The sequence below is a fragment of the Vidua macroura genome, chromosome 2, assembly GCF_024509145.1.
Source record: "Vidua macroura isolate BioBank_ID:100142 chromosome 2, ASM2450914v1, whole genome shotgun sequence".
Taxonomy (NCBI): domain Eukaryota; kingdom Metazoa; phylum Chordata; class Aves; order Passeriformes; family Viduidae; genus Vidua; species Vidua macroura.
This window is the reverse complement of record NC_071572.1, coordinates 65433086-65458466: the sequence shown is the minus strand read 5'-3', so window position 1 is coordinate 65458466 and position 25381 is coordinate 65433086.

The window sequence follows — 25381 nt, the reverse complement described above, 5'->3', positions numbered from 1 at the left end:
CGTGCCTTGAATCTTGATGTCTTTTTTGTTTTCCTCCTCATTGCACAAACAGTTTGTGAATATTTCTTGCATTAAGGCAGCACTGTATAGTGTTCATCAGTACAAAAACTGTATTGGAGAAAACTTTGTACTTGTCCCTTCTGCATTTGCTGTACAAACCCACTTCAGTGACAGTGCACAGGATGTGTGCTGACAGCAGAGTGAGGCTGAGAACAACCCCCTGTGATGCAGGGGTTCCTGGGCATTCAAGTGCTGCCTGTGACCATACTGCAAGGAGAATCTTGGCACTTTCAGGGAACATATGTTTTATCCAAGGGTGTACTGCTGCTAAAATAATAGCAAAGAGGATACTGGGAATTGCCAGCCCTGGAAATCGTGGTTTATTATAAAAACAGTCCAAGAAATGTATTGCTTTTTGAAATTGTGCTGCTATATAATATCCTCTTGAAGCTGGCTAAAGTGAGATCTAATTTAAGGCATGTCACTGCACCCTTGCTTTACATTGTTCTCTGTAGGTGTTACAGCAAGAGTTACAAAATATAACAAGTTGCCATCGTATTTGTCTTATGACTAACAATATGGCTTAAAGAAAAAGGAAGGAGACCTTAACTCTGATATTCTTTTTCCCTGAAGCTTATAAAAAACCAACCCTGTAAATGTTATTTTCATTGCCTTGAGTTTTATATCCTTTATACCTAAACCTAAAGGAAAATGTTATATTCTGCAAATAGGATTTCAGTGGCAGCATTAGGAAATTCTCCTGTTTCAAGTTATGCCAGGGGAGGTTTTAGATTGGCTATTTAGAAAAATTTCTTCACTGTAGGGGTTGTCAAGCATTGGAACAGGCTGCTCAGGGAAGTGGCTGAGTCATCATCCCTGGAGATAGCTAAAAGAAGTGTAGATGTGGTGCTTAGGGACATGGTTTAGTGGTGGACTTGGCAGTGCTGGGTTAGCAGCATGACTCAATGATCTTAAGGGTCTTTTCCAATATAACAATTCTATGATTCTGTATACGGATCTACAGCAGAAAAGATAGCTCAAGATCCATCTGCATTATTTAGACATAGCTCTATGTGTCTCTCCTTTCCTCCAGGATCTGATGCAAAGGACCAAATGGGTTTGGTAACCCTCAGGTTACCTTTCTCAAAAGCCTTTCTCAAGATGTCAGACCAGAATTAGTTAATCCTTAAGTGAATAAGGATGATTCATTATCTTATCACGGTTAGGTCACAGTGTAAAATCAGTCTGTAAAACCAACTATGTTATGTTGAAGTCCATTCATTTAGCCTAATTTCAGAATCTGAATTTTTCCACAGTGCTATTAAATTTTCTTGACTGGTTGTCATCTTGAGAAAGGCTTTAATCCAACCATGGGATGATATTACTTTCTCACTTACTCAATCACACATGCTGATGGACTCAGCAAGAAACTTACGTGTGACAGTAAGAAAGATTTGTACAGTCTAGCTCCTCCTCAGCATAACAAAACTCATGAAATCACCTCATCAAAGAGCCATGGGCTGCTGCCAATGAAGTGAATGGGAAGCTTGATGCTGGCATTAAACAAGAATGTACATTATGCTTCTGAGAAGTTGAGGACAGTGCACAACACAATGCCAAAGGTTACCACTTGTTCCATTCTTGATAAACAAAGATACAGCTCAGAGAGGACTCAGGAAGACACTAATTTGCTGTGTTCTGAGATAAGGTTGTTTCAAGGCTTCTTTCTATTTTTTGTATATTTCATTTTTTTTACCTTTCTGAAAAACAACACATTACCAGATGAATTCCCCATACTTGGTCTCAGCTCTAGAATGATTGGCTTTTTCAGTGAAATAGACTAAAATCTCCTCACCTATTTTGATTTATAGGAGAATAAAATAGTTCCCAATTGCTTAAATAGTGATTTTTGGTTTTTTTTTTTCCTATAAAAGATTACTTAGCTACAACTGAAACTGGAAAGTAATCCCTTCTATATGACTGCTGCGAACTGAGAAAATCTCCTAGCTACTGAAGGGTGGTGCAGGACAAGGAAAGCATAAAGTTATATGAATTTATAGTCGTAACATTGAGTTTATGATCAATAGAAAATGTCATTTATTTTACACCTAGATTTTTAGGATTGCAAACTGTTGAAACCATGTAAGAATGTGTAGCATTGGCGTTAGGTTTCTGTTGTGGACTGGCTTAAACCTCACTGAAACTGGTGTATTTATTTAGGATAAGAAAGAAGTTAAGTACATTTTTCTTTTCAAAGGTGGATGCAAGTCTTCTGGGAAAAAGGAAAACTAATATGAAGGAGAGCATTTCAGAGTATTATTTCATCTGAAAGAAAGCGTGAGGAGTGCTAAAAATTGAGCAACAGTGAGAAAGAGAACACTAAGATGAAAGCCTACCCAGACTCTAATGATACCAGTCTAAAGCAGAAAATGTAAGCCAGGTTGCTGACTCACATAGTTGACTCTGTGGTCTGGAAAAATGTCTTTGGGATTTTTGGATTAATCCCATTTTAAAGACATGCATTTATGGTCTTAAAAAAGAAACAGAAACAGTCTACCCCAAACAACACAAAATCAGTTATGAAGATAACTAGCTGATCCCCCAGTTTCTTCTCCAGCTGGAATAATTCAGCAGAAGGTCAGGAACTGTAGTGTTCAAGTTGGACACAACTTTGATCATGCGGCTCTAGAAGGACAATGAAGGCTGTCTAGAAAGACATCTAAGGAGAATTTCACTTCTATTGCTGTATCATGATCACAATATGATCAATATCACAAAAAGGTTACAAGTGCAGGAAATTAAAATGTAGATGTTTCACAATAGTCATGACTTCACCAATCTAAACAGAAATGTTATGATTCATATTATTAAATATCTGTGTTACTCACAAGTGCTGACCTCTGACAACTCTGCTGCAAGAGAAGCAATTAAATTGGAGCTTGTCTTCAGTAAGTGAGCATCCTATAATCTCTAGAATATATTAAAATTTAACATTTCTACACTTCCATTTCTATATAATATTTATCTAGGAATAGATTTCAATCCATTCCACGGATAGCAACTTGTTTTTATTACCTTATTGCTCTAAAGAGAAAGAAACATTAATACAACCTTGATTAGGAGTATTGCAAATAGCCAATTATTTTTTATTACTTTCACTCTCTGTAGTCAAGCTGAATTAATGTTCTGAGATAAGAGACTTGACTAGACAAGGAGGGAGGGAGAGAATGGTGTGAACAACCTTCAAGGTGAGGCAGATTGTACTGTGAGGAGTAGGATAAGGTAGAGCAGTGAGTGAAATGGGAGGGGGAAGGGAAAAAAGAAGTGAAAAAGGAAATACTCAGAGAATCAGAGCAACAGGCAAAAGAGAAGAACTCAGCAGCTGCATTTTAAATGGATTAGAGGTCAAAGTTCACTTATTGTGGTAAGAAAATGTAATCTGCTAGGAAGAGAGCCTGATTGGAGCTGATATTTTGTCCTGTAATTGCCCTGACTATCAGGGACAGAAGCTTGAAGAAAGTCATCCACAGAATAGCTTCCCAAGATACTCATGCAGACAAAACCCTCCTTTTATATTCCTAAAAGGTACAGGAAAGGGAATACACAAAAAAAAACCCCAAAAAAACCCACCAAAAAACAACAAAAACAAAACAAAACAAAACAAAAACAAACAAACAAAAAAAACCCCAGGTATTTCCCTGTTACCAGCTGTGATAGAAATCACAAAACTAAGTACATCCAATGTTTGATGGATATTGATGGAGGAATTTTGATACAAGGAAGAACAAATACATTTGGATTTTTTCCAAAGCAGGATTTTTCTTTCATTCTAGTAGAATCCAAGAAGCTCTGTAACCACAAGTCAAAAACTGAGCTGTGCCGTGCAGTAAGGTCTCCTATACTCCAAAGGCTCATGTACATAGGGTGCCCTTCACCCTCCTTAACCAATGTCTTCTGGCACTTTCACCTCCCCTTGATCAAGAGATGGAGAAGCTCTTGCTTATGACACCCAGACATTAAATTCTCACATCCAGGAAATATACACTTACTTCCTCTTCTCAGGAGGGAAATTCTTCTTCAAAATTAAGACACCTTACTGCTCTTTCATATATATCTCAATTTCACATCATGCTCATCTACATATAGATTGATAGAATGTACATATATATGTTTGCAAATAACATCCAAGTAGCAAACGATCTTGCTAGATGATGCACTTTATTTGTATTTTCTCCTATTTTTCTAGTTGTGCAGCTTTGCTGAATTATTATCAGCAATTATTGGAGTCAACAAGATTAAGACATGGGCTTTGGTCAGAGGGGTACAAGCCTTCATGACTTTATGACAGCTCTTGACATTTTTACTAGATTGAGGTTGGGTCTTAAGGCTAAAATCACATAAGAATATTGATTGGATTTAATTTTAAAGCAAAATTTGTTGCAATTTTTTAAGTTGATGAGAAAAGCTTAAACCTATGAAATCAGTAGGATTTAAAAGTTCTAAAATGAGAAGGCCAAGTAAGTCCCTGCTATGTCCCCACTACTTACTGCTCCTAAATTGTGGTCAGCATATGGAATAGTGCATACACGTGTTTATATTTTAACTTAGCACCATTTTTGAGCTTGGTTTGTGTTGACAGATCCTTGTGATTGACAATACTAACACTGAACCCTGCAACGAAAGTTGAATAGTTCAAATTTTATGTAGAAATGTGGAAAGGACATCTCAAAGAAGAAAATGGAACCTATTATGTCATGTGGGGTTTTGCTTGTTCTTGTCAGTTTTGCTAAAGAACATGAAAGTGGAAAAAAATTGTCTTATGATCACTGCAAAACATTTTATGCAATTTTTCTTATGTTGGCTTTTGAAGGAGACTGAAAGTGCATCCTCTGAAATACAATGCTTCAGATATAGATCTGCTGCTCTCTTGTCATATCTTAGTGATTTTGAACAAGCTCTTCTTTCAGATGTAGATCAGAGAAACAAGTAGGTGGTTGAAGAGGAAAAAAGGAAAAGCAAGACATCCTTTTAAGTTTTTGTGGTGAGGACTCAGCAGTGATGAAAGATTTCTACTGTTTAGATCATGGAACTGCTGGTGTTTGAACTTTTTGAGTTCTGAAAATCCTGTACTTGCTATGTCAGGGAGCATTTTCCTCCCACTGACCCTCCCATGCTGGGATTCAAATGTAGGTTACATCTTTCTTATTAAGACAAGAATGTACATTGCCTCTCTGAAAAGCTGATTTACTGTATGATTTGCATAGAGAAATTGTTCAAAGAAAAATAACCATATTGCACTAAACGGAGAAACCAAATTTGAACAAAAAAAATAGTATTAAAAAAATTTATTTAATTTAGAAAGAATTTATAATTAATTAATTAATTAATTAATCGTGTTTTTAAAAATAAGTCTTAATTACCTTTTATATTATTATGCTTTAATGTCATTACTCTTATAATTTCTCCAAAGGAAAACCCCAAATTATTCCACAGACAAGGTCTCTTATAATATTTTCTTCTAGGTCTCCTAGGACATTTCCTTCTAGAAGGAAATCAGTTTCTCCTGAAGAATCGTTTCTCAATTTATCCTTTCAAGACTACCAGACTCATTTTGAAAGCTCCCTTTAGCATCCAAAATATCTGTAAATTGATTTCAGTTTTAGAAGCCTTTGAAGTTAATCCACTGCTAGTAGCTATATGTTCTATTCTATTCAATTCTATTCTATTCATTTCAGAAGCAATAGGAGAGAAAGGCTCAATGAAGAATTAAATCAAATACAGTCAAATTAAATCAAATAGAAAACTAGATACAAAACTGGTTACCAGTTCTGAAAAATACCATGAGGTATATTAGCTCTTGTTTTTGCCTGCTTGGTCAGCTGCAATCTTTCCTCAGCTCTCTGACTGCAATTTCACTGTTTAGCCATTTAAGAGAGGTCAGAATATCATGGCTTGATACAGTGCTCTGCTTGTGCCCTGGGGTACCCCCACTGATCTCTAGCTAGTGCTACAGAAGGATATGGGTAACCAATGGGTTGGTTTTAGGGTTTTTGTTGCGTTTTTTCTCTTAATCAAACATGCTAGTCCTTTTTGATACCTTATGGTGCCTGAGCACAAGATGCCTCTGCTCAGGTAACTGAATTGAGGCCTAAGTATCAGACAACAATTCTTTTTCTTCCAAGCCCAACATCCTAGAAATACTGCTCCAACAGCACACGAGGCTGTTCCCATGTGGTTGACATCTTGCATTATAACCAACTCTCATGATTTGATGTTCGTCAAACTCTCAAAAACCAGCAGAAATTAAAGCTTTACTTTTACCTGGAAAGTAGTAACTATTCCTGGAAATCTCTATCAAAAGTACAATTCAGCCTTACAGCAGCATGTTAAAGCAAACAGAGGGAGAAGTTGCTTTCCCTCCATTAACTGTCCTTTACAACCTCATTGCTCAGCTTTAATATGAGTGGATCCCGTGCAGAGAATGAATCCCGAAGGATTAGATGGAGAACACTTTTATGAGCTGTAACTCCATCAAATGCTTATCTGTAGTGAATACCTCTACACCTCTTAAAAATAAATGTAAATATCCAAATGGTATAGCTTGTCCTTTTTATGTTCTCCTTTCTAAATTATTTCCATCTGTTTTAATTCTGTGTAATATTATTGACCTAGTGGAATTTAACCCATTACATATCAGTATGACTAAGGGTGGAAATAGGACCAGGTTATTTTCTTAAACGTATGGATTTTTCAACAAAAATGTCTTATGAGGCCTAAAATACTTGCCTATAAAGCCAAAACAGCATGGCCAGCAGATTGAGGGAGGTGATTCTGCCCCTCTACTCTGGTCTTGTGAAACCCCACCTGGAGAACTGCATCCAGCTCTGGGGTCCCAGCACAGGAACACATGGATCTGTTGGAATTTATCCAGAGGTGAGCCATGAAGATCATAGAGGGATGGATCACATCTACTATGAGGAAAGACCGAAAGAATTAGGATTGTTCAGCCTGTAGAAGAGAAAGTTATTGGAAGACTTTATCACAGCCATTCACTTGAAAGGGGCCTGTAGGAACTGTGGGGACAAACTTTAGGGCAGGGTCTGTTGTGATGAAACAAGGGGTGAAGGTTTTAAGATAAAGGAGGGTTAATTTAGACTGCGTACAAGAAATGTTTGTTTTTTTTTGTTTTTTTTTTTTTTTTTAATGAGGGTGGTAAAACACTGAAACAGGTTCTCCAGAGAGGTGGTAGATTCCCCTTTCTTGGTAACACTCAAGGTAGGTTGAAAGGGGCTCTCAGCAACCTGGTCTTGTGGAAGATGCCCCTGCCCTTTGCAGGGAATTTGTACTACATGACTTTTAAAGGTCCCTTCCAACTCAAACTATTCTATGACACTATACACAAGAGATGCCCAACAGTTCCTCATATTTCACCAACTAAAGAGTCAGCCTTGGTAGCTGGGAGGAAAAATCCCAAAGGCTTAAAAAGCACAGCAAGGACAAATAAGGGTTTTCATGACAACACTGACAAAGTTATAGAAGCCAGGAACCAGGGGACACAATATCCCAAATGTTTTAATATTGTCCATTAGAAAGAGTCAAGAAATTAGTCTCCACTGCTCCACTGAGAACATCTGTCCACATAAAAACCCTTCAAAATTCAGGTTTCCATCTGAAACCTGAAATAATGCTAGTTTTTATTTTAAAATGAAGTCTTATTTTGAAGGGGAAAGATTATTTCTCTGTGTGGTTCTAAAAAGAGAAGAATCTGGGCTCAGAAGATTTCCTTGTGCTTTACTACTTGGCCATGGAAAAACCAGCTGCCTCTCATATTGGCAAATCAGCTAATCGCTGTGAAATAGAAATTGTTTTGAATGGATAATTGACTACAGGTGCAATGGATTATACATCCAGTTTGGGATCCAAAGACATAAAAGGAAGTTGGGTCTTGTGTTGGTTTTTTTTTTTTTTTTTTTTTTTTTTTTGTTGGTTGTTTGGGTGGAGGTGGATTTTTTTTGGTTGGTTGTGGGAGGGGGGATTTGTGTGGGGTTGTGTTTGTTTGGATTTTTGTTTTTATTTAAAACTGTTTCCTCTCTTAGGTAGCAATCCTTTGGAAACTGCAATTGCTGGAACAAGCTTAAAGATTGCCTTAAGAGATGCATTCTGCGACACTGTGGGGAGCAATGAAGTCAAAGCATCTGTTTCTTTTATATTAGTGTGAAGAAAAAGAAGGGAGACAGTTCTGAGGGAGAAAGAGGAAGATGCAGGTATACGCCCTTAAGATCTGCAGTCAACATGGGGTATCTTTATTGACCACTATAACAAAACAAGCATAGAGAAACATCCTCAAATTCCATGCTACACTGTATTTCTAAATTATATAACTTGTAGCCCTTTTTTGAGGATTCATGCACTGTGCTGTGAAGTGATAAAGAAGCTAACTAAATCAAAGTAGTTAAGTGAGAACAAACACTGCATAGAAAAACTCCAAATACAAGCTACAGTACTACCTGCTACATTATATACACCAATCAAGAGTTCTGAAGAACTGAATCATTTGTCACAAGAGGTTTCAAAATTGCTCTGCAAATTACACACTTAAGAGTAAACATCCCCTGCTTTGCAACATATGGTATATTTAGGATGCTGCACAACATCTGTTCGGCTTCACAATGAAACCTCACACCACAGTTCTGCAATAGGAGGTAAAACAGAAGCTCCATTCTCAGAAACAACCAAGTCTGGAAAAAGCTCACCTCCACAGCTGAAATTAGTAGGGAAGTCTTCTCCTGCTTTTGTCAAAGAGATATCATGAAAATGCTGGCACTGATTACTTCATCAAAACCTTGAGAAAAAGTTATCTTTGGTTAATGAAGTCCATGTAACTGGTATATTCCAGCTGTGCCAGCTGCTTAGGGAATTGCCAACAACATACTGGATAAGACATGTAATTTGAGATCTGAACAAAGCTTTCCATCAGAGGAAGACCACTACTTTCGACCAATCTTCTAATCTTTGTTTTTCCTCAAGCATTCCTTCCTCTGAAGCAGTGTGCAGGGCTGAGTCTCACAAATAACAAAAGCACATACTCACATTAACAGCTTCATTTCACAGTGGTTTTTACTGTGTCACCTCCTATTCTTCTGCCCCTCCTCATCTACAAAGTCTGTCAGAGAATGTGTTTATCTCTCCCTTCCTTTTCTAGGGCCAACCTAGTGCTATTTTTTCCTTTAAACTTCAGAAGAAGCAGGGAAAGCTACTGAGAGCTGTGTACTGTTGTACTGAGCCTGTCTGTAGGATGAGCCTCACCTGGACACTGCGTGAAGCAATAGGCAGGCAGTTTCTCCCCTTCCTTATCAGCCCTGAAGATTTTGATCTACTAAATTTCTGATGTGGAGGGTCAGCATATGGCGATATAAAGACATGGATTAATACCAGAACGTCCAACATCATATGAAACAAGCAGATTGCTTCAGGTCAATATCCTGTCTCCAGCAGTGACCCTTCATAAGCAGCCAAAGCAGAGAAAGGTCAATGATGTGTAATACTTCTGAGTATTCTTCCAGCCATCAGCTATGCTCAGGTCAGTGATTTCCTGATCCTTGTAAGACTTGTCTAGCTAGTGACCCTCAAAGTGTGTTTCTCTCTCAAGTTTTTGTCCACTCTCCTCTTGAAACCCTGTATCACCCATCTTGTAATAAAAGTTTCTTTGGGAAGAAATTGCACCACCCTATTACTTGTTGTAGTAAGAACCAAGTTGAACAGCGCATTTCCTTGCTTTTCCTATGGTTTGAAAGGGTGTAAAACTGTTGAGGTGAAAATAACAATGCTGTTTCTCACAGTGGAGATTCTTAAGGTGTCCATCTAGTGATGAAAGAGAAAAGTGGGAGGGGAAGAATATGGAAGGGAAGAATAAGTGATAATAGGAAGAAGAAAATAAAAGATGGGAAGAGAGTTTTCTGAGCTGAACATTTTAGTCAGAAAGATAAAGGATAGTACAAATATCTGGACTGTCTTTCGGGTTTAATATGGTAGAGTAAGAATGAACAAGAATTTTCATTAAAGTTGTCAAAGAAAGGTTATTCCCTATCGTGTAAAAGGCATTGATATGCACGCCTCCTATTAACTCTAATGGGAACTAGATGCAAAACTAGATGCAAATCTTCTTAGAGAACTCCCACCGAGTTGAGTTTTGTGCATAAATCCTGCAAGAAACGGTAGGTTAATAGGCCCACGGGTATAAAACAATTGCATGCTTATTAACCTCTGGAGCTTTTCTTGAAAGTAACTCTAATGACTACTGTGTTTTTTTGGTAGAATCATGGCAAGATAGCTATGTTGAATTCCCCCTGTGCTGTTATGTAGAAGGTGGTGCTTACAACTGGTAAAGCACACAGCAGAGGATTTAATCACAACTGGTCATGGATGAAATTATGTCTTACACTGGCTGCTGAATGTCACTCAGATTGTTCAATAATTTGCTGCACTTGGTACTTTTTTTTCAAAATCAAGTACATATACAGGTATTAATATGTATTTATTTATGAAAAAAATATTACTTATCATGCCTAAGCCTTATTTGATACTTGTAAATAATCATTGAGACTGGATACGTGTCACTACAGTGTCCTCCTTCAAATAATGCATCTTAATATTTGGAAAGTAATGGTCCACATCCTTAGTGTTTTGAAGCCAGAGATGACCAGGAGTCTGTGCCACTTCCTCAGCCACTACCTATTAGCACCAGAAACTCTTTGATGGGTTCCTCATTGAGATTCCACTCTCTCTGTAGGCCATAGAGTGCATTCCTTAAGCTGCTGATGATTATATCTTAAATAGCAAGAGTGCTTCACACTCCTATGCCCTCTTCAACTTGAAAAGATGAATTGAAGTACTATCTGGTAATTTTGTAGTCTCCAGCACTTTCTGGAAGTAGGAAACTGCTTTTACATTCAATTTAGAGTAAATAAATTCTCAGGGGTTAATAATCTTGTACAGTACTGCTCAGGATGTTTAGTCATGGAGCCTTGTAGACACCATGTCAGTTGATCTACCCATCTCTCTGTCTATGTTCATGGTTTTATTTTGATCTTCTGTTTGATATTTAACTATGCAGGGGTTTTGCCTGTCACAAGTGACCAGCTCACCAATGAGTCTTGCATTTTCCTGGTCACCTTACAGACTTGGTGCTGCTTGGGCTGCTTAGGAAGTCACTGTTTCATGTGAAGTAAGAAGGCCCCAGAATTAAGTGATTACAGCTGAATCCACAAAGGCAAGCTTTAAGCAAGAAAAGAAGCTAATAAGCTGGATTCTGCCTTAGTTTATATTCCTGTATCTGTGTGTTTTGTGACTAAGAGTATGATACTGTGTATTATCAAGATAACTTAATGATGACCCTCTCACTGTAATTTTCACAAAACTAGATACAGAAGAGAAAACAAGAGAATTCAGGACATTTAGGCTGAATACCACTTCAATTTTCTAACAGTGAGCAGTGTTGGATCTTTTGCAGAGAAGATTTCTCTCCAATTTAGAGCAATTCTGCAGAAAGAAAAACAGGAAAGCAAAAGAGCACGGATGTGAGTTTTCTTTTGCTGGATGGGAACCATGCTGGCTGTTCAGAGTAGCATCTAGTAGCTTCCTAATCTATACTGCTTCTGCAGCCACGAGATGGCTGCAGAAGCAATCTGAACTTGATAGCGGAACGTCACAACTGAGAGTAAACATAAATCTGTTGACTTTTTTCTCCAAGAGTAAAACTCAGCCAAGACCTCCACACCATAGCAACTGGCTGGCTTGGAACAGAAGGTGACAAACTACACAATATCCCCAGGAAAATTGGCTGCAATCTGCTAAGTGTGTAGTGTCACAGTGCAGGGGTCTTTCAGGCTTTGGGACAGGCCTTGTTTGTTTCAGGCCTTGTTGTCCCTGAAACTGCTTGCTCTGATAAAAGCTTAGCAGGAGTCAAGTGCCAAGCTGAAAACACTGCTGCCTTTAATTGCAATCAGCTTTAATGCAAAAAACCATCATTTTGACTCACTATTCCCAAAGCTGTTGAGGCTTCTATGCCTTCTAGTGTGCTTGCAGTTAACAGCACCACAATTTACAGCTTTTCTTTGAGTACCTCCACACTCCCATCCACTGTTGGAAGATGCTTAATGAAAGTCATTTTGGCAGAAGATAAGAACTACTTTTTCTTTACAGGGGCTTTAAATTGTAATGGTATATTAAACCACAACTATGGATTGGAAGGGAAAAAAGCCCCACAACGACATGATTAGGCATTGAAACACTCAGTAAAACTGTTACTTATAATGAGTAAGATGATGAAGATGTACAAATAAAAGCACAGCATGTTTTCTTTGAGAGTCCTTATTAATGAGAGGGACTGTGGGGCTTCAGTATTAAACAGCCGATGAACAGCAGCCATTTACATCCAAACAAATTGATCCTAGCAAAATTAGCAGAGCTGGGGGACAGATTTCAAGCCTCTCATTACTTTATATGGAGACAGATCTTAGATAGGACTGCCTCCTTCAACAGTGTTATCCCTGAGTAGTGTCTGAGAGGCGATTTCTGTGCACACTGGGTTTTCATGGAGGCCAAGGGTGCTGAAGGGAAATGGGCACTTTGATCGTGCTGACATGTGATGGAGCAGAAGTGTCAATTTTTAATCAATTTTTAAATAAGCCTAGGTTTTTCTTTCCTTGGGAGGATCAAATATGAATGCATTTGCTGGTTGCCATACCACTGGGAACCATACTGAGATTCTATAAATAGTTGGAAATACTTGAATAGTACCTTTAAATTATATTTGGAGATTTTCTTTTTATAACATTGTTATGTATCAGAATCAGGAATTTTCCAGCAGAAGCGGGAATAGCTTTTCATGGAAACCTGCCAATCTCCTGACACGTCTCTAGAAAAAGATGAGTGAAGCAAGAAAATTAAGAGATGTTTCAGTGGTGATAGGGTTTTCTGGGTTTTTTTTTTAAGGTGTATGTATAGAATGAAAATTGTGGAAAAGACAGACCAAAATAAGACAATGGCGGTTAAGTTTTCAGCTCTAAAACCCTAAAATTTTTATAGTCACCCCACATGTCCCCTTTTGAACTAAGAACCATAATATTAATCTTTGCAGGGGATTTACATAGATGGTTTATGGGAAGCTGAATAGGCCTCTGATGCAAAAATATATTTATGTTTTCTGGTCTGTGTAAGAGGATGCCGTAATTCTTTCCTATTTAATCAGCAAATTCACTTAAAATGTGCTGAGTGCTTTTGGATTCATAACTAATAGACAATATACCAGTTTCATCAAATCCAAAATGAAATGTACAATTTATAAAGCCAAATAGAGCAATGAAAGATGTAATTATTTAATAGAAAATGGTGATTTAAGAGCCTCAATTCTGTTCATCTGTCACTGATTTTTATTTGTAACATACTGTCCAAAGTCATTGTTTTCTAAATACACTCTATATGTAGAAAGCCATTTAATGGATGCAGCTTTGCCCGTAGTGTTTCTCTAACCTAAGTGCACAATAATAAATGCAGAGTCAAAAAACAGGAAGTCTAGACACTTTGGAACCATTGCACCGCCCCTAGGAGACTGTAGGAGTGTTTTAACTGGCCAAAATAACAGGGAAGAGAATAGGCAAGAAAACCTCATAGTCAAGTTTCCTGGGATCTCTACAGAGGGATTTTCACACTGTGGTTTACAACCATAATTGCAATACATAATAGGAGTGAAAAATGGGCACCCTGGTCTTAGTACCAAGTATTCAAGAGGATTTGCATTTTAAAATCTGCTTCAATCCAAAAATTTCAAGGTTCTGTTTTCTCCTTTTCCCTTTTACATCCCTGATTTGAGCTATTTGAACTGACTATATCCTGTCTCTCTGGTCAGGCTAATAAATTTGACAAACTGAGCTTATATTTCAGGAGGATCTTCCTAAGGCTACTTACATGTGTATGGTACACCCTATGTATACTAGGGTGTTGTGATCTGAACCTATTTCTGTCAAAAGAATTCTAACGGTGAGCCAAAGCTATCCTGCCATCTATGTTCTTAATAGCCATGCAAGGGGAGAAATAGGAAAAAAAAAAAGATTAAGAGATGAGGCAAAATCAATATAAGCAAATTTTAAAAATTTAAAGCAAAGGAGTAAAAGCACTAGGGATTTAGGAAAAGAACAAACCTTTAAGACATGCCAAGATAAAAAAGCTAATAGGAGAAGCAAAGGAGGAAATGTTAGCTCTGCAAGATCAAGAGTCATCCCACTGCAAGGAGCTCTGCAGACTGACCCTTCTCCACATGACAAGTGCCTGACCTGCCAAGACTCTGTACATGATTGAGCGATAAATATATTAATGCTCAGCATAACAGCATGTTCCCCATAGATCGTGACTGGGAGCATTAGCAAAAGTTCGGTATTTGCCATGTTGTCATGGTGGACTCTCAAGCGGATCATCTTGCCTCCAAATTCCCAAGCCTTGCCCAAAGTGCCCACATGAAAGTCACTCACAGACATGAGGGTTACAGTGTGACAGAAGGAAGTAATCCCCTCTCCTTAAATGTTTAGTCAACTGCATTCCATACTCATGTTTCTCTTTGCACAGTCTACCATGAAAACAGGGGCACTGGGATGACTTAGAAACAATTTAATGGTAAGGTATCTCATTTGAGAGAATTGTTGCCCTGTTTCTTCTCCCAAAGAGATATCTGGGAATCTCCTTTTAAAGAGATAGAGAAATTGGCTCATTTAAAAAGGGAATTATGAGCAAGAGTTCACTACAGTCTGTCAGAAGAATATGAGTACTGTCATAAGAATATGAGAGTGAATTGATGAGGACATCAGGACAGAAGCCAGTCTGAAGTAATATAATCTATAATCCATAAAATCTTTTGAAAGCATTCTTTATGCAAAGTTAAGCAGAACAGGCCTAGTTTCTGAACTAAACATCAGAATAGTAATCTGTATATAAAACTGACTGCTGAACTGAAAGGTATTTGTAAATAGTGGTAAATCTCAATTTTAATGGGGAGATATGATCTCCAACAAAAGGGAGTAGTAGTCCTGGTTTTACTCAACAATTTTATTACATTAACTGTCTGAATAGAGGAACAGGTTTATATGCTGCTTCTATGCAAAAGGAACATAATCAATCTTATTCAATTATATAAATACTAACACTTTCCTGTAATTGTACCATAAACCACAAAATTACCTGCCAAAGGTTAAAAGCATTAGACAGATTGGCAAGATCCTTCTCCCTTGCTTTTCAGACTAGTGTGATAAGTTTCACCCTTTCAAAAACAGAGACCTGATTGCAGCTGTGTCTGCCTAGAACCTTCAGGATTTATGTTTCTGAGCTCCTGAAACTTGTGACAAGCTAAGAAACATATGAGGAATAGGGGCTAAGCTTAAATCTTTTAAAATTAAAGAGAATTCTTGAAAGTTCTTTTCGTTTCCAAATTCTTATATGCATAAATGTTTGCTCCCTGATAATTGTTAGGTTGCAATCAAATCTTCCAGGTTATAAAGGAGATTATTAAAGAGAGATAGACAATGCACTGTGTTACAGCACTGATGTTTCAAGAAATGCCATAACACAGAGATGTCTCTGTGAGCTTGTTGTTTGCTCACAGGGGCTCTTCTGAGTAGAATTGTAAGTAATTTTTTACCCATGGGAATGTCACCTTTATCAATGCAAAGTCCACGTGCTTTGTGTCACTGGAGATGGACCACTCTTCCCATGAGCTCAGGATGTTGCACTGAGCAAGTTTGACAATTTCCATTCTGCTATTTTTCTTTCTAGAGAGGGAAGATTCATGGAGGTCATACAACTGGGAATAGCTTTGAAGAAGGGAAGGAGGATAGAAACTGCTTCACTTTCCTCTTCTCCCCTTTCTGCAGGCGCTCTTACATTGGCTCAGCTTTGAAGGGAGTTGCAGTGAGGAGAAGAGGTGAGAGAGGAATATTTAGGCAACAGGGCCATGGCAACAAGAAAAGAAAACCAAAAATTGTTACACTCAGGCAATTCCAGGATTAGTAAAGGTTGTTGGCAAGTCCAAATGGGTGCAGAGAAATCAGTAAAATACTAGGTTAAATTCATTACTTATTCTGAATCCACTCATTCAAAAAAGTAAAAGTTAATCAGAATTTCTTTTTCAGAAGGGTGCTAATCTTGGGTAGCATTAGAGCAACAAAAATGATACCAACAAACAGAAAAAAAAATAGAAATGGATATAGTGGATTATTGTACTATTTTTACAGCTTTAGATGCTATACAACTGACAGCTTAGATGATCTCTACTCTCAAAAGCTGACAGAAATTGTGTGCAAGGGAAGGGTAGCCAAAATTGAGATGGTTCACTTTGATGTAAACTCAGTGGTCTCAGTAAAGTTTTAAGTGAAGAGTTGCCCATGGCCCAAAAAATTACAGTCCCCAGGAAAATCTTGGCCATCACATGGGGGCAACCAAGGTCTATTTGGAGTTGATGACTCCAATTCTCCAATTCTTTCTGATGACAGATGTAAGTCATTCAAGTTTTTAATAGGAATAGGATGCTCTGTGAGAATGAAAAATGTAATTGGTGAGGAAGGATGGAACAATGAAGGGTACTTGTTGTCTAGGGAATCAAGGACATAGTTCTGCCAGCTGAGCCACTGAAAGTGAAGTGACAACACAATCTTTCACTAATTTAAAGTCTGATTCCATTGTGGAGCAATTAATTTTTCAGTTCACAAACAAAAGGTTGACACTTAGATCCCAGCAGGGAAGGGAGCATGATCTAGTCTTGCCTTGCAAAATTCTTCTCATCCATTTAAACAAGGGAATTTGTTTCTTGGCAGACATGCAATTATCATTAGTTTTTAATTATCAGTATAAATTACAAACAAGCATAGATGGTGGTTGGGATAGACTGTTTCCCTGTGGGATATGCATGGCTGCTTTAATCTCATCTATTATTACATATTGGTGCACAATATTGAGTTTGTGGAGTGGATTTCCAAAGCATGGATCCTGAGGATGCAGGATGCAAAGATACTTGGGTGGTATTGAGCACTGGCCTAACTGAACATGGACCAGCATCCTGCAAGAGGGCAGTGACGGGAAGACTTAGCATAAAACAGAAAACCACCATCCTTGCAAATGGGCAGCTGATGCTGAGATGACAGGGCAAACCAGGGAGAGCAATAAGTTGGCCTGTTGAGCCATCTATTCCCAGGTGTTAGTAATGTGGTTAATAAAACAGGAAGAATTTGAAATCATAGTATGTGGATGAAACTGCCACTACTACAGGAACATGACAGCCAATCTGTAGGACTGGCAGGTTAGCACTGAGCATGGCCAGGAATTACAGGCAAGGAAAACAGGGAGAGGGGGCTTCAAAACATATGTGGAAATGGTCACTCTAAGGTCACATGGGAGACAGGAGTCAGAGTTTTGAAAAGTTATGAAGGAGGAAAAGAAAGAGAGGAGTATTATATTTTCTAGGCTGGTACTGTAAAGCAAGAAAAATCATAACTTTGCTAGATTGCATGGTTATATACACATACCTGTATCCCCAAGTAGTCAACTTTCTGCCAAACAAAAAAAGCACATTTTTGACTCAAAGTAGTGGCAATCAGCACAAAATATAAGTAAATATAGGCAAAAAAAAAAAAAAAAAAAAAAAAAATCAGCCTAATAATTTTAATATGGCAAACCTGCAAGACTGGGAGAGATGAAAAAGAAATATGGAAATTCAAAACACAGAAGTTTCCAGTTTCTATGGCATAATTTTGCCAAATATCAGGCACAAAAGCCATCTGCAGTTCATCAAACAGATTCTGCACTTGAGAATGCCCTCGTTCCCAAATCACCCAACAGTGGAGTGCACAGCAGTGCTTTACAGAGTGGGGCAACAGCAACCCTGGTACTTCTGCCCTACACTAAGTGTAGGGTAGAAGCTTTTCTGAACACATCTCCCTGCTGCAAGACTGAACATATACACAATTGCCAAAAAGAGCACGTATGCCAAATTAGCTTAACCATAAGGCCAAAATGGCTTTTGGGATCCCCTGAAGCTCAAAGTTAAACAGAAATGAAACATTGTGGGGAAATATAGTACTAAGAGAAACAACTATTTATTTCTCCCCCCAGTATACTGGGGAGGACTATCTGAAAAGTCTGAACATTTCTAAAGTATTGCAAAAGACAACTGCTAAGTAAAGAATGGTATAAAACGAGGAAAGTAAGGATCAATGGACTTAAAGAAAAATAATTTCAAAAACTGTCGGGAAGATTCTTTTTAAGAATATAATCCAAAGGATAAAGGTGTATTGTTGAGAGCTGGCAGTACTGAGAGACACTTTATTAAAGACACAGTGATAAAGTATCCCAATACAAATGAAAGATAAGCACTGTAAGAATATATTACAGCTGTAACAGAGGATCATTACAGATTTGAATATCAAAAAGGCACTGCAAAAAAAGCAGAAACAAGTTATATAGCCACATTTGACTATGAAGGAACAGCCCAAGCATGAAAATATGCAATTAAAAAAAAAGTACTGCGCAAGAGAAAGCTAGCAAAAGACAGAATGAAATAAGTAAAGATGTGAGAAGCACAGGGAGGCAAAGGTGAATACAAACCCCATGCCTAATGGGAAAGGAAGCAACCAACAGCTGCTGTGAAGAAGACTGGGTTGATAATTGCCTTTTGCTCCATCTTCAGGTAAAAGGTGAAGAACATTTAGATTAATTAGATATACTTACATGAGTGATTTGTGGTGAAATCCATTGATATTTAAAGAACAGTCTTAAAGCAGTCAGCGTCAAAAAGTCATGAAGGATGGAGAGACCCTGAGGGACTGAAAGAGGAAAGTGAAAACATGGGAGAACATAAGAAAACTACAAAATAATCAGAATACCTTTTTTTTTTAGAAGACGTATGAAACAAATGGCTAAATACTTGTTTCAAAACCTGAATTTTGTAAAGTGATGAGAAACATTCCAATGGAGTGGTCCAAAGCAAATTTTGTGAAACCTTTACTTTTCCTCTTTTTTTAGTTTGTTTTCTTTTACTTTAGCAGAACACCTGTCTGAACAGCTTAGGAAAAAACTGTGACATATGAATCCTATTGTCAGTAGGATTGCTGACACAGTCCTGTATGCCGCTACTATGAACATGTGAGAAATACATGATCCTAGTGTGGATGGATGATACTGAGAAAAAAAAAACCAACCACAAGAAGACTCAACCCTCAGAAGAATTGTTCTCTTAATATTGTAAAAGTGGGGCAGACCAGGAGTGACCTTTTCAGGGTGATTCTTGCAAATAATCCCCTAAATCTGGTCCTCTGCATTATTCTCATAGAATGAAGAACAGCATTTGTGGAAGGCATCAGACTAGAGAGATGACAGGACTGGAATGTAAAGTGGTCTTTGTACAGTGGATAAATATCTGAAATCTGCAAGACACCTTAGAGACAAGAAGAGAGCACTGTATTTGGGAAAGAGGAACCAAATGCTTGAATAAAATCTGGGAATAACTGACCATGCTGCTGATAAGGAGCTTCAGTGTTACAGGCCACAAAGCAAATATGTGATGCTGTTGCAAATAATCAATCAATCAATCAATCAATCAATCGATAAATGTATACATTTCATATTGACACATTTGAGATTTATAAAATGCAGAGGGCTATTTGTAATGCTGATGTGCATTTCAGTGCATAAATGCCTCTCTATATTAAAAGATTGGAACAATGTGGCTTAATTTCCACCAGAGAAGAACTAAGGGAGACCTAAGGGGAACACCAGGAAGGTGAGTGACAGGCAGGGGCTCGTTATCAGAAGAGGATGAAAAATGGTCTTTACTGAATGCTTTTGATAAATCAATAAGACAAACATCTTGTGAGAGAAGGTCATGGCATAACAGGGTTCTGACTCTCTGTGGAAATGTAGAGAAGATTATTTCTCAGGGGCATTTCAAGTCTTCTATACCTGTGATTCTAGAATTATGTGAGAACAGGGCCCTCACCAGAATTTCTTTGAAAGACAAATTTAGGCTCCTTTGAAAAAATGAATTTTAAAAGTACTTTATGTAGGCCTTGGCTAAAGAGCCATCTAAGCAGTAGTTTGGGAGTTTTATCTTTCAGCAGGTCAGGATTTCAGCCAAAGGCATCTTTGCTGCTTTTGTCTGTTTGAACTCAGGATTCAGTAACCCAGAATTTTGTGTAGAATGAAAGAAGGAATGGGCCCACAAAATTCTGGGTTTGAGTCTTTCTGGAAAAGCAAAAATATTTGCTGTGAGCCAGGGGATGGTCCAGGTGAGCAGAAGCAGAGCAATATAGATGCCTTGAGAAAAGGACATTGCAACATTCAATAAGTCTCAGGAAGTGCTTGCTCAGAAATGCAGTGTTTCTTTTCACTGGCACCCACCTATAAGCTAGTTTTCTGCCACACATCTTTATTAATCTAGCCAATAAAATTGATTCTGATCATCCTTTCCTCAGTTTAAAACTGTGTCTGTTCTGAGGTGATGGTGAAAGGTGATTTAACATCTTTCATTTTCAGACCTCTATGGTTCCAGCTCTTGGCAGAAATGCCAAAGTACGATGGGAAGATACATTATCATTAATATTTCATCTTGCTGAAGGATGTTTTCCATTGTTGTTATTATCATATAAATTAGAACTTCAGTGTCATGTAAGACTAATAGTGCCATAAAAAAATTATTCTAGTACTCTTTAAAAATATTGATTTAAAAGAACAATAAAATCTGATTTTTTGTCTGCTCCTTCAAAGCATCACTTGATTCTTTCTAAATATCAAGCAGCAGAAAGTTAAAAATCCTCATACAATGAATGAAGCAAAAGATACAAAGATAGTGTCACAAAACTTTGCATCACAGAGAGAAATATCAGAGAATATTGATTTACTGGTTGTTAGAGTTTGGTGGGGTTTTCTGTTTGTTTGTTTGTTTTTTATTTTAAATACTTGGAAAAGCACCTAATTTTAACAACATGTTTCTAGAATGACAGTGGAACAAGACTTTTTGTGAAAGGTCTTATGCTTATATAAGACCATAACCTAGGCAGTACATGCAGCTTTAGGGCATCCTGTACCACATCAGAAATGCTTTTTAGTTATAACTCTGATCTGTCAAGAAATGAAGTTGCCTACTCACATTTCTTTAAGAAATTGCTCTTGTAGGTTAATTTTGCACCAACAAGCTCTATGACAGATCAAGTGTCACTTGTTGTCCTCACCTGCTTAACTTTATTCAAATTAGGCATCATATGTCCTTCCACAGCCAGCATAAAGCTGGCATAAAACTTAAAGCCCACATAAGCTCTTGCTAATTTGGCAGCAATGTGACAGAAATTCAACACTGAATCTGGATCAAAAATTGTACTGCTGAGTGATCCATTCATGCACATACCTGGCATTAACAATCAGAGACACATGGCTTAAGAAGAAGTCCAGCAATGTGTGAACTAGATAAAGTCAAAAGGAAAAGAGATGTAAGCAGTGTCATACCCAAAAGGTGGCAGTACTGCAAAACATGATGGGATGACAGTTATGGGATCATGCAGAAGTTGATGATAAGAGGCATATGGCACATGCTCTCAATCAGCAACATTGTATAGGGATGTCTCCTTGTGCAGAGCACTACGCAAACCAACAGTGGTTTGGACAGAGAAAGTGGTGCTGCCCAAGAAACCACCTGAGAATTTCCATAGAGGGTTGAACAGAGTTTGACAAACAATTGCCACAAACTCTTAGCTCCACATAGGCACCACTCGAGATCTGAAGTAAGGACCTTTCCTTTCAAATAAAAACAGGCTGCTCTTGGGCAAAACAACTGGAAAAGTGATGGATTATGCAGCAATTTGTCTTCTGCATTCAGGGGTGCTGAGACGTGTGATAAAAAGACTTACTGTGCTCATTTTGCAAACCCCAAGAGCTTCACTGATCTGCACACATCACACAGGGCTGTTTTTGGCTGCAAGGGACTTACCAAAGCCCTGATAAAATGAGTACACTAAGGCACAAAAAGATGTATCCCTCTTTACCATAGGACCTGAGCACTGATATCTAATATTTATCCTCACAGCACTCCTGGAATATAGCACCTGAGGCAGAGATGGGTAGAAGTTGTATGTTCAAAGGTACTTCAGAAACTACCTTGCTCTCCAGGCTGCTCTTTTTTGAGGTCCTAGACCTATAATTTAGATGCCACAGTCAGTCTATAAACTTTCTTCTGGCAACTAGAGCTTTAGGTTAGATTACACAGTCTCAAATCTTCCCTCCAGCTACTTCTCTAAGATTTGTAATCCTTTAAAAGCTGTCCGAGTTTTACAAGTTGACACATACAAAACTGACAAGATACTGAAGACAAAACATAGCTAATCATGAGCTGGTTGAGCTATTTGGAGCTCTAGATCAGAACCTGGAAGATATCAAGGAAGATTTCCAGATGATGGTTTTCTCCATCTCAGAGATTTCTAAAGGTATGTGTGTTCCTTTTTTGCAGACTGGGACTTCAGAGATGCATGAAACGGAGGCTGAAGGGATTAATGGTGAAATCTTTTACATTTCAGTTTCAAACTTGTATGTTGTCTCTTCCAACCCTATCTATTCTGTGATTCTGTGATCCCTGACCTAAGAAACATAGAATTATTTTTTGGGAAAGGACCTTTAAATATCACCTAGTCCAAGAAGTCAGATTGAACATAATATTTCCAACTATTTATTTGAAGACTCTTGAAGAGAAGAAGTAAAAGGCAGCAACATGGTAATATAGGAACTCTCAGACTGAAGAGTTAAAAGTGTGCTAAATCAAGTAGAGCTGAATTCTGAAGATGTCTCATATGAACTTCAGTTAAGCACTGAGCTTCAGGCAAATTAGCCTGTGTTGAGTCTTGTGTTGCCATGAACAAATAGCTTTCTTTCTAAAAGACAGCTCCATACTTTTCTGAAGAACCTTATTAGAGGTAATAGCCTTAGCATCAGCTGCATGGGCCTGCCTATGAGATCAGTGTGATGCTGTTCAGAAATGCTACTTCAAGTGTCCAAAGCTAGACAGTCTCACAGTCTTGCATCCAGGATACCAAGCTCTGCTTCACTGCAGGGTAATGCGGTGCCCATTTGATCTGAGGACACTAACAGTAATTCCTCCTTGTAGCAGGATGCACACACTGTTTGCAGTATAAATATGCCACCGTGGCTGGATAAATTACACAGTGTCAGAAAAGAACATTAAGCTTCCAGGCTTTGCCACTCTCTCTGCTGCACTACTGTCCAGCATGCACAGGGGGGATGGACAGGCTTCAAACACAAACCTTCACACATGTCCTTGGAGCCATGTGGGGAGAACTCACAGATGAACATTGAAGTATGGCACAATTGCAAGGGCAAGAGAAGTCACAGCAAGGAAAGGTCCTTTCAGTAGCCCCATTCCTTCCCTGCTGCAGTACCCAGAATCCCAGCAGCAACTAAAGCCTGAACATGGCAGTGCAAAAGGAGCACATTTCTACAGAGGAAATAGTCAATTAAAACAATACCCTGAGAGCTCATAAACCCAGTGCTCATGTATTTTACTGAATTGAAATAATTTTTATAGGCAGGGATGGTTTTTCCTTGACACTAGTTCATATATAAAGCTCGCAGCTTCTGTTCTTTCTGATTTACTGTGCATGCATGACCTTCTCTCTAAACTTGACAGTAAATATTCTGTTTGTTTATTTTCTTGGATAAACGGGAAGGACCAAGCCCAAGGCTGCAAAGTCAGTATAAGAGAGTCAAATTTATTCAGAGAGCATGCACAAGGATGTAGTAGATAAAAACAATGCTTTAGGGTGAGGGCATATGAAACACAGCAGAGAGGAAAGGTTTTTTGTTGCTATTTTATATTCAGTCAGTTTTCCTGCTAGAACCCAGCTAGTCATTGTCCCAGTCTTGCTCAGATGCTGTTCACATATGCAATCACTGGCAATCCCAACCCTAAGTGTTCCCATTAAAATACAGACAAATGCTTAAGCCTTTACCAACCTGCTAACCTACTGGCAAAATAAGCCCAGAAGTGTGTAATATGATACCTTATGATTTTGAGGCGCCTTTACCTTCATTTCTTAAGACTTTGGCAAACAGGATGACACGGGAGCAACACTATCCTGCCCTGTTCGGGATGGAAAAATGAGGTGAGGCTGCGTTGCTGTGAAAGGCTGTGAGTTTCCGTCGAACCACTACATCTCTCCCGGCCGAGCAGCACTAGGTGGCACTGGTGGTATTCACACACGTTTTCATGTGCCTTTCGATTTTCAAAAGGAATTCATTGGTACCTTTAGACTTTCAGCAAGCAAAAATGTGGTGGAAAACAACTCAAGTATTTCTCTCACTGGTTTGTGAGCTAAAGATTTTTAAAGAAACCCCTTTTTCTATATTAATTGAGGCTGAAGAAGGACTGAATGGCGCTATGCACTGCATCTTTAGCTTGTTAACCTCACTTTCATGTATTTAAAGATTACAAGCTAACTGATAGAAAAACTACGTTGCATATAATGTTGCATTTATAATAATTGATTACACTGCTGTATTACATGTGAGAAGTGCCAAAGGGCTTGATTCTGTGATGGCAGGCTATCAGTGCTCATTGATGGCATCAATACCCTTACCTTAAACTGTAGTTAGACTTATTTGAAAGTGCTAACACTATGCTGGGGTGAGCAGCATCACAAATTATCCTTCTCTGAACCGACCTTAGGAATTCCCTAAAGGTTGCTTGTCAGTATGTTTACTGGCTTACAAATTTAAGGAAACAAACACAGAATGGAGTAGCAATAAAAATAAAAGGAAATGGTTTTGGAGATTATGCATTAAAGCAAATTGAGGCACAGCTTAAAAACTGTGCAAGAGAAATCCTTTCGGTGTGACCAGGGAAATCAAAACACCAGCAAGGAATTGCCATTGAGTAAGCAAGCTTTTTAATGGAGGTCAGAACTCAACCACCTTGGTTTTATATTAACTTCTTGCTCTGAGTTCTGGGGGAGAAAACCCAAAGCACAAACAAGGGTAATTTGAAGAAAGAAGAGAGTTTACTTATCTAAAGAAGATAAAGTAATTGAGCCTTTTTCCTTACAAATGTAGTAAAAGTTGCTCTTTCCAGTCAAAGCACTTGCACAGCAGTACCAGTTTCATCCTGTGAAATCTTTCTTGGCAATGGTAATTTGAGCACAGAGTTTATCTCTGCATGACTTACAACTACCTATCCCTGAGGTGTTCTGCTTCTACCCTGTAGAAACCATAGAGCCCTAGCACAGTCCCTGCTCCTGCTGCTGAGAGCCTGGTGCTGACAATTCCTAACCTCATTTTTGAGGGATGTGCA